The sequence below is a fragment of the Macaca nemestrina genome, chromosome 5 (genome assembly GCF_043159975.1).
Source record: "Macaca nemestrina isolate mMacNem1 chromosome 5, mMacNem.hap1, whole genome shotgun sequence".
Lineage (NCBI taxonomy): Eukaryota > Metazoa > Chordata > Mammalia > Primates > Cercopithecidae > Macaca > Macaca nemestrina.
In genome coordinates this window covers 45,901,322-45,915,800 of record NC_092129.1, presented here as the reverse complement: position 1 = coordinate 45,915,800, position 14,479 = coordinate 45,901,322, and the positions used below count along the sequence as shown (strand labels likewise).

At 36.1% G+C, this 14,479-nt stretch overlaps 1 long non-coding RNA gene across 1 annotated transcript in view; it reads left to right on the top strand.

Annotated features, from left to right (window-relative positions):
• Positions 1-2,933, top strand: part of LOC105465737 (uncharacterized) — a 94,678-nt gene extending 91,745 nt beyond the window's left edge. The window contains exon 4 of the long non-coding RNA XR_977764.2: positions 2,557-2,933. This is a non-coding gene — a long non-coding RNA (uncharacterized lncRNA). The remainder of the gene's footprint in view (positions 1-2,556) is intronic.
• Positions 2,934-14,479: the final 11,546 nt, after the last annotated feature.

Genomic DNA, 14,479 nt, shown 5'->3' with positions numbered 1-14,479 from the left:
CATCTGATAACGTTAGTGAATCTTTGTAAAGCTCATAAGGTTTAACTCCTATCCTCTGAAGTCCATGTGTCTTACCAAGACATTCAATGTAATAGTCCCTTCTTGACCAACTAGCCCTAATAGAATGACTTCATCAATCTTGCAGACCATGTGATGCTTCACAAGAAGTACAGTTGGTCCATATTTAAACTATATGATTAGATGGCAAAGTTATAGGTTTGGGGAAAAACTAAAAATATAGACTGTGGGCCAATTCAGGTGAATGCAAACTGCTTCTGATTGTCCTGTTTGTTTGGAGTAGGTAGAGATGCACTCATTAGATTAATGAATGCATACTTAGTACTTCAGAATGTGTTAATCTGTACTAGCAAAGATGCTACTTCTGGCTGATAGTTTCAATTATGTAGTTGAGTATGAAATATTGTACTTTTTCATTCAGGATGTTCCTGGTTTGTGTAGGAACAAAACTGTGAATGAAACAGATAATTAGTGGAGACTCTACCTCTGCATCCTTCAGGTCCTTAAGGGCAGCATTTATCTCTACCATCCTTTCAGAATATGATGTAAACACTACTTTTCGTTCTTGGCCAGAGGTGGGAGCAGAATCAGCTCTACTGGGCCTTCTCCACTACTATAGTTTCTTAACTATAGATCACAAAACCAATGAAAGCATGGTCTCGCCTACCAAATATATGTATTTTCCATCCATACAATCAGAGATGGAGGAAATGCTAGTTCCTGGGCATGCTGGGATGCTATAAACTACACTGGTCAGTAGTTCATTAGATACCTGACTCACGTGCTCCCCCACTCTAAATTGGAGGCTAATGGTGCTTGAGTCTTTGGATACCAACATTAACTCAGACCCTTTGACCAAAAAACACCTAGAAATATTTTTGTGTGTTTCTTTCCCCAACATGTAGTTACACAAGTAAATTGTTACAGATCTCTATCGGGAAGAAATAGAGACTTATTAATACACACAATTCTCATAATGCTGAAAGACTTCAATACCGGAGTCATGATCTCACCATGAGCAATGGGTTCTGGATCAAAAGCTGGCTTAGGTTCAGAAATAGGGAAATGAATAGTGTCTTTGATTGGAACTGATGGCTGTAACCTCCTGATCGTCATCCTTGATTTAGTTTTTGTTGAATAGAATGAGTCATATCATTCCTGGATGTCTATCTATTTGCCTCTAGGGATGCCATATTCTATTGACCATCTCAATACCTTTCTGCATGTCAGGCCTCACAGGCTGCCACTTTTACTTTGCATGAAGCACAATGATTGTGTCCACCTTGATTCCAATGATCAAATAGTCTCTTTCCCTTCTCACCTTACCCTGTCTTATGTCTTAAACTGCCTTGTGTCAGTTTTAACCTATAGAATGAAAGCATTGTTGAACTTCTTCATCATGCTGGTGCCCTTCTCTTCAGTGTATTGATTTTTACTGTAATCAATAGTGCATCTTCTGGGACTACCTACTGACCACAGTCCTCTGATATTTGAACTTATATAATATATCTGCTCTGCAAAACCACTTCTCTATGCCTTTTGATCTCTTCTATTCTCTGCTCCAGCAATTCTAAAACTTCTGAATTCACATAGAATATGCCCTAGCTTTTGTTTTCTTCCAAAGAACTATCCTTGAAGCATGTTTTCTCTGTCTCCCAACATCCTTGTCAGGTTGTTAAGTGCTATATCTGGGGTGAGTGCTCCCATAGCAATACACTTTTCTTTATAGTCTACCTCTGTTTATTCAGCACTCTCAGAATCTAGTCCCATATGTAATTTTCCATCTCTTGCTAATAAATGTTGGTCAGTTTCCCTTGTCCCTTTCATGTATAGGATCTTTATTTCCTTAAAAAGCTTAGCATGTCTCTGCTTAATTTATGTTTGGTTTAACCCCAGTTATTAGGAAGATGGGTAGATCCTGGGATGATAGGCATGGGTTGTTTTGCAGGCGAGAAGCAGTGAGCACTATTCTATAACAGGGTGAGCTGAACCATTTCTCTAGGCTCAGAGGATTTGGGAAATTTGGAGTACTCAAGGTTTTTAAGTGACCCAAACCACTGTACCATTACGACAAAATCTTGGATTTTTTTTTTTTCAGTTTTCTCTGTTTTCCATCTAAAGGATTTATATGGTCTGGCAGTTATAAAAAATTGATGTTACTTGGGCAAGTTAGCTCATGCCTGTAATCCCAGCATGCTGGGAGGCAAAGGCAGAGGGTCACTTGAGCTCAGGAGTTTGAGACCAGTCAGGGCAACATAGCAAAAGCTAATGTCTACAAAAAAACAAAAAAATTAGCTTGGCATAGTGGCACATGCCTGTAGTCCCAGCTACTTGGGACACTGAGGTGGGACGATCACTTGACTCTGGGAGGTCATCCTGCAGTGAGCTATGATTGTGCAACTGCACTGTAGCCTATGCAGCAGAGCAAGACCTTATCTCAAAAAAAGACCACAATAGTTTGACACCATTCTTATTGGATGTCACAATTATGCACTTCTCTTTTATTCTGACTGGGCTTGTGATTATTTTGTCCAATAGACTCAACAGAAGTGATGCTACATGACTACTGTTTTCTCTGCTGGGACACTCATTTTGGAGAATTGAGTCATCATTTAAGATGTCTGATTGCCCTGAAGCCACCATACTGTAAGGTTACATGGATGAACTATGTAAAGGAACTCTGAATACCAGTCGCAGTTGGAAACATTTTTTATTCATCTCAACACAGGCACTAGAAATATGGGTGAAATAACTCTTGATGATTACAGCCTCCTCCACTTCTTGAGTCACTCCCAGCCAAATCTTCCAAGAATCGTAGCATTGATAAGACAGCGCTCCTCTATTTGACGGTTCCTGGCCAACAAAATCCATGAGCTAGTGTTTAATAAAATGATTGTTTTATGCAACTAAATTTTGGTGTAATTAGTTACACTGGAGTAGTTACTACAACATAATTTGGCAACTGAAATATATGACTTTATATTTGGGACCAAATGCTGGTGGGATGCTGGAAGTTATGAGGTGACTGATAGCCTGGAAGAAACTGTTGTTGAGGGCTTAGAGTGAAGAGTGTGATTAAAAGCTGGAGGAAAGGAAACTCTTGCTATGTTATGGGGAGAAGATTAGCCCAACTCTTATCTGCATTAATGTAGAAAAAAAAATGCGATAGTAAACACATGGATTCAGTTAAGGAGATTTCCAAACAAAATGTTAGGAAAGCCAACTGGTTATTTTACCTTTATATGATAAGATACAGATAGAACAACCCAAGCTAAAAAAGAGCTGTTCCATTTTGAAACAAATTTCATAGAAGATATTAATTGCTATTTCCTCTAGTTAGCAAAAGAATATCCAATTAAGAAATGGTTTTGTGGAAAAGATAAAACATAGAATGCAACTGCAAGATCCTTAGAAAATTATAAGGTGGTGTCTCATAGAAGCTTTTTGTTAGATAGAAAAATAAAAGAAGGGACTTCGAATAACTTAAATGGCATGCCTACTTAACCCCCATTAGAAAATAGAGCTTCTGAGAATATTAGGGACATTGTCACTCAGTGTCATTACATTGAGCCAAAAATACACACAAGTTCAAGTTAAGGAGATTAATTCATGTGGTTTTTGTCTAATGGAGTGGATTATAAATTGATTACTAGAAACCAAAAAAGATTTTAAAGGAATTATAACTGTTTGGACAAAAAGACATAGAGATCACATAAAATAAAATAAAAAATAGACGTTTAGATCCCCAAATTACATGGCATTTTGCCTCAATTACAGGTAACTGTAAAGAAAATCTAAAGATGTCTATAATAGTGTAACCAAGAGCTCAAAAGATAGAACCAAGAGCTCCGAAGAATCACTTCCAGAGAACATAAATGATTCCTAACAAAGGAGATGTCAACATGTGCCCTGTTTAATTTCAGAATTGGTGTGAATTAGTCATTGCTGTCTGCTTCCCATCTCTCCATCATTTGAATAGGTAACCTGATTGCAATCATCCTTGTCTGTCTTACCATAGTATGTTCGAGTATACGGGGTGGATATCTTGTCTCTTCAATGCACAGGTTTTCAGATATGCATGATGGACACCCTAAACATTACACCAAAGGAGTATCCTCTGCATATAGGCCTATTTAGTTTATACTATCCTGGAACTTCAGCCTGAACCTGAATTCAAAATGAAATGAATTATGGGAGATTTTAGAAGGCAGTGAGTATACTTCGCTAATGTAAGGAATATAAACAATTTGTCGCACGAGGGTCAATTGTGGCAATTTTTTAAAAAGACTGCAAAATTATTGGACACTGACATGGAAAGGTGAGATCGACATCAAATTCCTTTGAATCTGACAGGGTTTGTGCCTGCATCAACCAATATAGTACAACAGAAGTGACTCGGCTACTTCTGAGGCTAAGATGAACAATGCATCTGCTTCCTCAGATACTGAGATAGTAACTTTTGGCATCCTAAGCAACAATTTTACAAGTCTGTTTACTCTGAGACCATTATGCTGTGAGGAAAGCCAGTCAACATCGATAGACCATGTCCACATGGATAGTCAATATTTTGAGCTGATCCAAATATTTATGCCAACCAGGATCAAGTGCCAGACATATTAGTGAAGACACCCATAGATAATTCCAGAATTCAATCCTAGCATTACTCCCAGCTGTTCAGTGTTCCCAAATATTGTGGAGGAGAAAAACAACTCCCTAATGTGCCCTTTCTGAATTTCAGACCATAGAAGTTGGGAGCATAATAAAATGATTGTTTTATACTCTTAAGTTTTTGGAAAATTTTTTATGCTACAAAAGTAACTGGAACATATGCTGCCACGGAAACCCTCTGGCTTTCACACTTAACATTTAGTTGATGATTTATAGTTTTGAGGAATTTTTCATTATCTATCTCCAGGACAGAGTATACCAAACTAAAGCCCCAGGGGCACATTTGTCCTGGCTTTCATGTTAGAAGGTCTGAGAGTCAAGAATAGTTTTATATTTTTAAAGGATTGAGAAAGAAACAAAAAATTATGACCAAACAAAAATAATAAAGCAATGAAAAAAAAGAAAAATATGTTCAGAGATTTTAGGTAACCCTCAAAGCCTACATATATATACTATATGGCCCTTTACAGAAAATGTTTATTGACCTCTGCTCTGCAGCATCACTTACTCAAGCAATGGCCATCTAGTTTCATTGTCAATATAATTAAAATTTCCCATGTTACTTTCTTAGTTAGTATATACACCAGCTTTTAAATTTATCTCTTCCAGTTTTACATTGCAGTTCACCACCAGTGACAACTTTCAATTGCAACCTATAAGCAAACTAGGAATAGGCAGGAATATCTTCAACCTAATAAAGGGCATTTTACCAAAAGGAAAAAAATATAACAATAGCATTATACTTTAATGTGAAAGAGGGAACAAGATATGGCTAGTCAATCAGTCTTACTATTTCAATTAATTTTAAGTACTAGAAAGTGCAATAAGACAAGAAAGTGATTTAAAAACATGTAGATTAAAAGAAGTTAATTTTGAATATTTGCAGATACACTGTGTGATCATAGAAAATTCTGAATAATTAAAAAGAACTATTAAACCTAATAAATACATTTAATGTGATCGCATAATACAAAATCAATTTCCCTAAATAATTACATTTCTAAATTACAATTAAAAAATTATAACATTGAATTTTAAAAATTGATTTATGGCCGGGCGTGGTGGCTCAAGCCTGTAATCCCAGCACTTTGGGAGGCCGAGATGGGCGGATCACGAGGTCAGGAGATCGAGACCATCCTGGCTAACACGGTGAAACCCTGTCTCTACTAAGAAATACAAAAAATAGCCGGGCGAGGTGGCAGCGCCTGTAGTCCCAGCTACTCGGGAGGCTGAGGCTGGAGAATGGCGTGAACCCGGGAGGCGGAGCTTGCAGTGAGCTGAGATCCGGCCACTGCACTCCAGCCTGGGCTACAGACCGAGACTCCGTCTCAAAAAAAAAAAAAAAATAAAATAAAATAAAAAATAAAAAAATAAAAATAAAAATTGATTTATACAAGTTTTATAAACATGAACAATTAAGGATAAATGCAACAAAATATCTGCAATACTTGCACACTGAAAACTCTAAAACATTGCTGAGATAATTTTTTTATTTTTGTTTTTTGAGATGGAATCTCACTCTATCACCCAGGCTAGAGAGCAGTGGCGCGATCTCGGCTCACTGCAAGCTCTTCCTTCCAGGTTCACTCCATTCTCCTACCTCAGCCTCCCGAGTAGCTGGAACTACAGGCTCCTGCCACCACGCCTGGCTAAATTTTTTGTATGATTTTCAGTAGAGACGGAATTTCACTGTTAGCCAGGATGGTCTCTATCTCCTGACTTCGTGATTTGCCCGCTTCGGCCTCCCAAGGTGCTGGGATTATAGGCGTGAGCCACCTAGCCCGGCCTGATGAGAGAAATTTTTAAAATAAACTCAAATAAAACAATATACAATGTTTAATTGGAAAATTCAATGATTTACAGGGTTAATTGGTCTACAGATTTAACAATAAGTCACATTCAAAATTTCATTAAGCTTTTGATAAAAATTGGTGAGCTCACTCTGATGGTAGTTTCTTTTGCTGTGCAGAAGCTCTTTAGTTTAATTAGATCCCATTTGTCAATCTTGGCTTTTGCTGCTGTTGCTTTTGGTGTTTTATACATGAAGTCCTTGCCCATGCCTATGTCCTGAATGGTACTACCTAGGTTTTCCTCTAGGATTTTTATGGTATTAGGTCTAACATTTAAGTCTCTAATCCATCTTGAATTAATTTTCATATAAGGAGTAAGGAAAGGATCCAGTTTCAGCTTTCTACTTACGGCTAGCCAATTTTCCCAGCACCGTTTATTAAAGAGTGAACAGGCAACCTACAGAATGGGAGAAAATTTTTGCAATCTACTCATCTGACAAAGGGCTAATATCCAGAACCTACAAAGAACTCAAACAAATTTACAAGAAAAAAACAAACAACCCCATCAAAAAGTGGGCAAAGGATATGAACAGACATTTCTCAAAAGAAGACATTCATACAGCCAACAGACACATGAAAAAATGCTCATCATCACTGGCCATCAGAGAAATGCAAATCAAAACCACAATGAGATACCATCTCACACCAGTTAGAATGGCGATCATTAAAAAGTCAGGAAACAACAGGTGCTGGAGAGGATGTGGAGAAATAGGAACACTTTTACACTGTTGGTGGGATTGTAAACTAGTTCAACCATTATGGAAAACAGTATGGCGATTCCTCAAGGATCTAGAACTAGATGTACCATATGACCCAGCCATCCCATTACTGGGTATATACCCAAAGGATTATAAATTATGCTGCTATAAAGACACATGCACACGTATGTTTATTGAGGCACTATTCACGATAGCAAAGACTTGGAATCAACCCAAATGTCCATCAGTGACAGATTGGATTAAGAAAATGTGGCACATATACACCATGGAATACTATGCAGCCATAAAAAAGGATGAGTTTGTGTCCTTTGTAGGGACATGGATGCAGCTGGAAACCATCATTCTTAGCAAACTATCACAAGAACAGAAAACCAAACACCGCATGTTCTCACTCATAGGTGGGAACTGAACAATGAGATCACTTGGACTCAGGAAGGGGAACATCACACACCGGGGCCTATCATGGGGAGGGGGGAGGGGGTAGGGGGGAGGGATTGCATTGGGAGTTATACCTGATGTAAATGACGAGTTGATGGGTGCAGCACACCAACAAGGCACAAGTATACATATGTAACAAACCTGCACGTTATGCACATGTACCCTACAACTTAAAGTATAATAATAATAAATAAATAAATAAATAAAAATTGGTGAGCTTATTGTAAAACTATTTGCAAAACCAAATTGCCTACAACTGACAATACAATTTTGAAAATGAAGGAAGTTTGAGGACTTAGTAAAGTATGAGTTGATAATTCTGAAATTTAAAAAAATATAGTCTAAACAGTGTGGTATTTCATAGGGATAAATTAGAAAACGAAAAAAAGGCCAGGGACGGTGGCTCAAGCCTGTAATCCCAGCACTTTGGGAGGCCGAGACGGGCGGATCGTGAGGTCAGGAGATCGAGACCATCCTGGCTAACATGGTGAAACCCCGTCTCTACTAAAAAATACAAAAAACTAGCCGGGTGAGGTGGCGGGCGCCTGTAGTCCCAGCTACTCGGGAGGCTGAGGCAGGAGAATGGCGTAAACCCAGGAGGCGGAGCTTGCAGTGAGCTGAGATCCGGCCACTGCACTCCAGCCTGGGCGACAGAGCGAGACTCCGTCTCAAAAAAATATATATATAAAAAAATAAATAAATAAATAAAATAAAATAAAATAGAAAACGAAAAAAAAAAAAGTAGTACATATTGCAGATATAGACCCTCCACATAGCCAGTTGTTTTGAAAATGGTGTCAAGATAATTCATGGAAAAAATAAGCTCTTCAACATATTTCTACAAAAATCTGATATCCATATAGAACATAAAAAAATAAATCTTATCCTTTACTTCACAATGTACAAAAATGAATGCAAAACAAATTATAGACACTAATGTTGAAGCAAAAAAACAAATTTAGAAGAATACATAAAAGAACTTGTCCATGATTTTGAGGCAAGTAAAAATGTCTTAGCAGTCTTAGCACAATGTTACCCCCCCAACCAAAAAAAAAAAAAATTGAAAAATGTTGAATTTCATTATTAAAACAAAAACAAAATAAACTTTTGTTTTTCTAAAGAAACCATAAAGAAAATAAGAATCTGTAAGAAACTTAAACAAGTCAACAAGAAAAATTAAATAACTCCATTAAAAAGTGGGCAAAGGACATGAATAGACACTTCTCAAAAGAAGACATGCATGTAGCCAACAAATGTGTAAAAAATGGTCATCATTACTCATCATTAAAAAATGTAAATCAAAACCACAATGAGATGTCATCTCATACCAGTCAGAATGGCTTTTGTTAAAAAGTAAACAATTAGATGTTGGCAAGGCTAAAGAGAAAAGGGAACACTTATACGCTGTTGGTGGGAATGCAAATTAGTGCAGCCACTGTAAAGAGCAGTTTGGAGATTTCTCAAAGATCTGAGAGTTGACCTACCTTTTGACCCAGTAATGTCATTACTGTGTATATAGCCAAAGGAAAATAAATTTTTCTACCAAAAAGACACACTCAATTGCATGTTCATTGGAGTGCAATTCACAACAGCAAAGACTAGAGTCAACGCAGGTACCCATCAATGGTGGATTGGATGAAGAAAATGTGATACACATATACTGTGGCATACTACGCAGTCATAAAAAGGAATGAAATCATATTCTTTGCAGCAACATGGATGAAGCTGGAAACCATTATCTTAAACGAACTAACATAGGGGCAGAAAATCAAATACTGCATGTTCTCACTTATAAGTGGGAGCTAAACATTGGGTACACATGGTCATAAAAATGGGAACAATAGACACTGGGGACTACAAGAAAGGGGAGGAAGTGAAAGGAATAAGGGTTGAAGAAACCTGACTGTTGGGTAGTATGCTCACTACCTAGGTGACAGGTTCATTCATACTTTAAGCCTTAGCATCACACAATATACCTCTGCAACAAATCTGTACCTATACCCCTGATTCTAAAATAAAAGTTAAAAAATAAAATACTAATTACAATTAGAAAATCCACACATTATGAAAAAATATCTTCAATAGACATTTCACACGTGTATTCAGATAATAAAATAACTATTACAAATGAATAAAAAGACAAAACTCAGTAAAAATATGGAACAGATGAGAATAGTTACTTCAGAGTACTTATGCAAATGGCTATTAAAAGGATTATTAATAGTGTCCTTTTTCTTCAGAGAAATATAAATAATTATCACAACTAGGTATTACTAATTAACCCCGAAATAATCAAAATTAGAGAACAACATTACCAAATCCTGGCAAGCATGTGGAGCAACCGGGCCTCACATACATTGCTGGTTGTAATGAAACATGGTATGAACACCGGGGCTGGTTCATGTGCATGCAACCTATGCAGTTACATAGGGATTAGAAGAGTCTTGTGTTTGGCTTAAAACTCTGTTGTCACCATCTTGAAATTTTTGATAACTTTTTGACAAGTAATTCCAAATATCATTGTGTTCTGGTCCCCACAAATTACATAGTTCTGAAAACCATTTTAGTAAACAACTGTGAGTTTCCTATAAATGTAAGCATACACTCACCGTATGATATAACTTTTCTGCTTCTAGTTCATTACCAAATGGAAATAAAAATGTATGTCCAGAAATTACTTGTTTATAAATTCTCATAGATATATTTATACATACTAGTCATATACATCATGGCTTAAAACTCAAATAAGAAAATTTTGTCATGGCCCTATAATGAAACTATGTAAAAATAAAAACAAATTACTGATCCGTGTAACATGAAAACAAAAACAAAAACTAAGATACTAAAACTAAAATATGAGAGAAGAAAAGCTAGTCACAAGTGTGTACATACTACATCAATTTATTAATCTAAATTCTAAAATTCTAAAAGTAAAACTAATTTATAGAGACAGAAAGATGATCAGGTATAGCCCTGGGCCAGGAATTTAGAGGTGGGCAAATTAACAAGAAAAGAGAAGGAAACTTCTGGGTGGACATCAATATCCTGTATTTATTGTATTGATGGTTCCACGGGTATATGTATTTGTCAAATCTCATCAAACTTATGGAGCAATCCCACTATTTAGCATATATCCAAAGGTAATGAAATCAGTCTGTCGAAGAGATATCTGCTCTTCCATGTTAATTACAGCACTATTCACAATAGCTAAGATATGGAATCAACCTGAGTGTCCATCAGTGGATGAATGGATAAAGAAAATGTAGGCAGGCCTAGCGTGGTGGCTCACACCTGTAATCTCAGCACTTTGGGAGGTCGAGGCGAGCAGATCACAATGTCAGGGGTTCGAGACCGTCCTGGCTAACACGGTGAAACCCCGTCCCTACGAAAAATACCAAAAATTAGCCGGGCGTGATGGCAGGAGGCTGAGACAAGAGAATGGCATGAACCCGGGAGGCGGAGCTTGCAGTGAGCCGAGATCACTTCACTGCACTCCACCCTGGGCAACAGAGCGAGACTCTTATCTCAAAAATAAATAAATAAATAAATAAATAAATAAATAAATAAATAAAATGTTGTAGGCATGCATGTGGAACACTATTCATTCCTAATAAAGAAGGAATTCCTGTGATTTGTGAAAACATAGATGGACTTGATGGACATTGTGGTAAATGAAGCAATCCAGGCCCAGAAAGGTAAATACCACATGATCTCACTTACATGTGGAATCTAAAAATTTTGAACTCATAGAAGACAGTAGGATAGTGGTTACTAGGAGATTAAGTGAGTGGCGGTTTGGGTTGGGGAGATGTTGGTCAAAGGATATAAAATTTCATTTAAATAGAAATTTTCCTCAAGATATCTATTATATGACATGGTGATTATAGTTAACAACAATATATTTTATTTTGAACACTGCTAGGGTTGTAGATTTCAAGTGTTTTAAGCAATTTGGGAGGCCAAGGCAGGTGGATCATTTGAGGTCAGGAGTTTAAGACCAGCCTGGCTAACATAGTGAAACCCCATCTCTACTAAAAATACAAAAAAAAAAAAAAAAAAAAAGTTGGGCATGGTGGCACGTGCCTGTAATCCCAGCTACTTGGCATAAAAATGTCTGTAATTATAGTTAATAACAATATATTGTGTTTTGAACATGACTAAGGGTATAGATTTTAAGTGTTTCACCATCAAAGAAGATAAGTACCATTCCTGTTAATTAGCATAATTGAGCCTTTCCACAATGTATATATATTTCAATACATTATGTTGTACACAGTAAATATATATAATTTTTATTTTTTAAGTTTTTAAAAAAGTAATGCATAACCAGAGATCCAAAAAATAGTCACACATAAAAACAAAACTTGTCCAACTGTATCCTTAAATGGTTATAATATCAGAAGTAAGTTTTACTGCAACACATTTGATTTTTAAAACTAACTCAAAAAACATAGAGAAAAATGCTTAAAGCTGAAAATAAAAGGAAACAAATGAAACATATCAAGTTGAGAGTATAGTCTCATAGGAGGAAAAAAATATTCCAAGAAAAATTTGAACACTGATTGTAAACAGTTAAGACACACGAAGGGGAAGAAGAAACAAACTACAAAGTGATCTTGAACTTTATCTAGTAAATTGATTTTTTGGCATAGGCATTAGCACTGTAACTGTGAATCTATTTTATGCATATTGTAAGCCTAAGTGAAATATTAAGTATATTAATATTTTGGGGGAACCACATATTTCACCATGATAGAGAAGATAAAAATATGGATTTGTATAAAAAGAGAAAAAATTCCATTGGGTTGGGATTTGAGTTATCAAAATTAAATTATTATAAAAATATGCATATACATATATATAACTATAGCTGTGCCCTAAGAAAAGAGTAAAAATTAAAAATATAGGTGGCATTAATGACTCAAAAAAGTTCTGGGTTCCTTAGAGAAATGTCTGATTTTATGTCTGGTGCAGAAAAGTGTGAGAAGAACCTGAACTATCTTTTATTCTAAGGATGGAAGAAGTAAATATGCACTTATGTGAACTTGTCAAAAGATGCCAGTATCCAGCTAAAGGGTATCTCAGTGGCTCATACAGGGATAATTTAAATAACACAATCAATAATTTATAGAAGCATAAAAATGTCTGTGAGTCAAAATTGGCAATAAAAATCATGAAAATAAAATGTGTTGATCAGCTTGTGGTAAAAGCTTTTATTTACAGAAAATAGCAACTAAGAAACATAAAATAAATACAATAATTAGAAAATAATTATATGTATTCACCCTGGTAATAAATGATTAAGGGAAGACATATAAATGGAGACTAAAATATTATATGAAAGTTTACTGGGGAATGGGATATTCTTAGGAATTCAAATGAATAAACTATAAATTACTTATTTATAATAAAGTGGAAAAAGTGTCCAATAATAGATAAATTTTGTGATTTGGCCTTAACCAAAGTGGTCAAACTCAGTATTTTCATAATTGACATCAGTATAAACCATGATGAGATATAATGAACAGATAGATCACCTATGCAACAGTTCCTCCAAAACTCTTCAACTGTATCTAATTATGAAGATACAATGGACAAAGACAAATTGAAGAATATTCTCTAAAACAGTTGGCCTGGATATATGAAAATATTAATGGCATAAAAGATAGAATAAATAATTAAATTAAAATAAATGAGAATTTGTAAACTCTTCTAATCACTAAATCCAGTGCATACATAATTCTTGATTGATTCCTGGATTAAACAACAAACAAGAAAAACATCAAACAGCTGTAAGTAACATTATTGGAGCAATCAGAGAAATTTAAATATTGACTATTATATATTAGTATTTAACATAGTTAAATTAACTGAGTATGATGATTCAATTATGGTTACATCAGATAATCTTTTTAGGAAATATATGCCAAAGCATTTAAAGGAGAAGAAATATATTACCTTCAAATAGTTCAAGACACTCCCACACAGAGAGAGAATGCACATGTGAAAAAATGTTAACGATTAGTGAGTTCTGCAATTCACTTATAGTTGTACTATTCTTACAACTTTTCTGTAGGTTGAAAATTCAAAGATAAAATTGATGGACGACTTTTTGCTCCTTAGCTCAGCTAAATCTGGGTTTTTGTCTGATGACTAGAAAGAATTAGGCATGAAGAAACATTGAAGGGTGAGGAGGGTGGAATTTATTAAACTAAAGGGGATCTTTTAGAAAAGAGAGGGGTCTTGCCAGCAGGCTTCCCCCTCACAAATGGAATAACAGGCCACCATACATGAGCTGAAGAGACCAGGTTCCTTCCCTGCCTAAGTTCCAGATTCCTGGTGCCTCCATCCCATTCCTCCAGTGCAGGAGGGCCTCCAGTCTGTTGCAGGCATGCCCAGGCAAGACCCTATGCAGGTTCCCTTATCTGCACAAAAACATCTGGTCTAAACACCTGTGGGGTGGGCAGAGATTTTTAAAAGTGTATAAGAAATGAAATCATAAATATAATGTATATTTCAGATCACTAATCATAGTTATAAAATATGGTAAATATAAAAATAATTATTAAAAATATATTTCTTGGCTGGGCACGGTGGCTCATGCCTGCAATCACAGCAATTTGGGAGGCCAAGGTGGGCGGATCACTTGAGGTTGGAAGTTCAAGACCAGCCTGGTAGTGAAACCCTGTCTCTACTAAAAATAAAAAATAAAAAATAAAAAAAAGCCAGGCATTGTGGCACCTGCCTGTAATGCCCGCTATTTGGGAGGCTGAGGCATGAGAATCC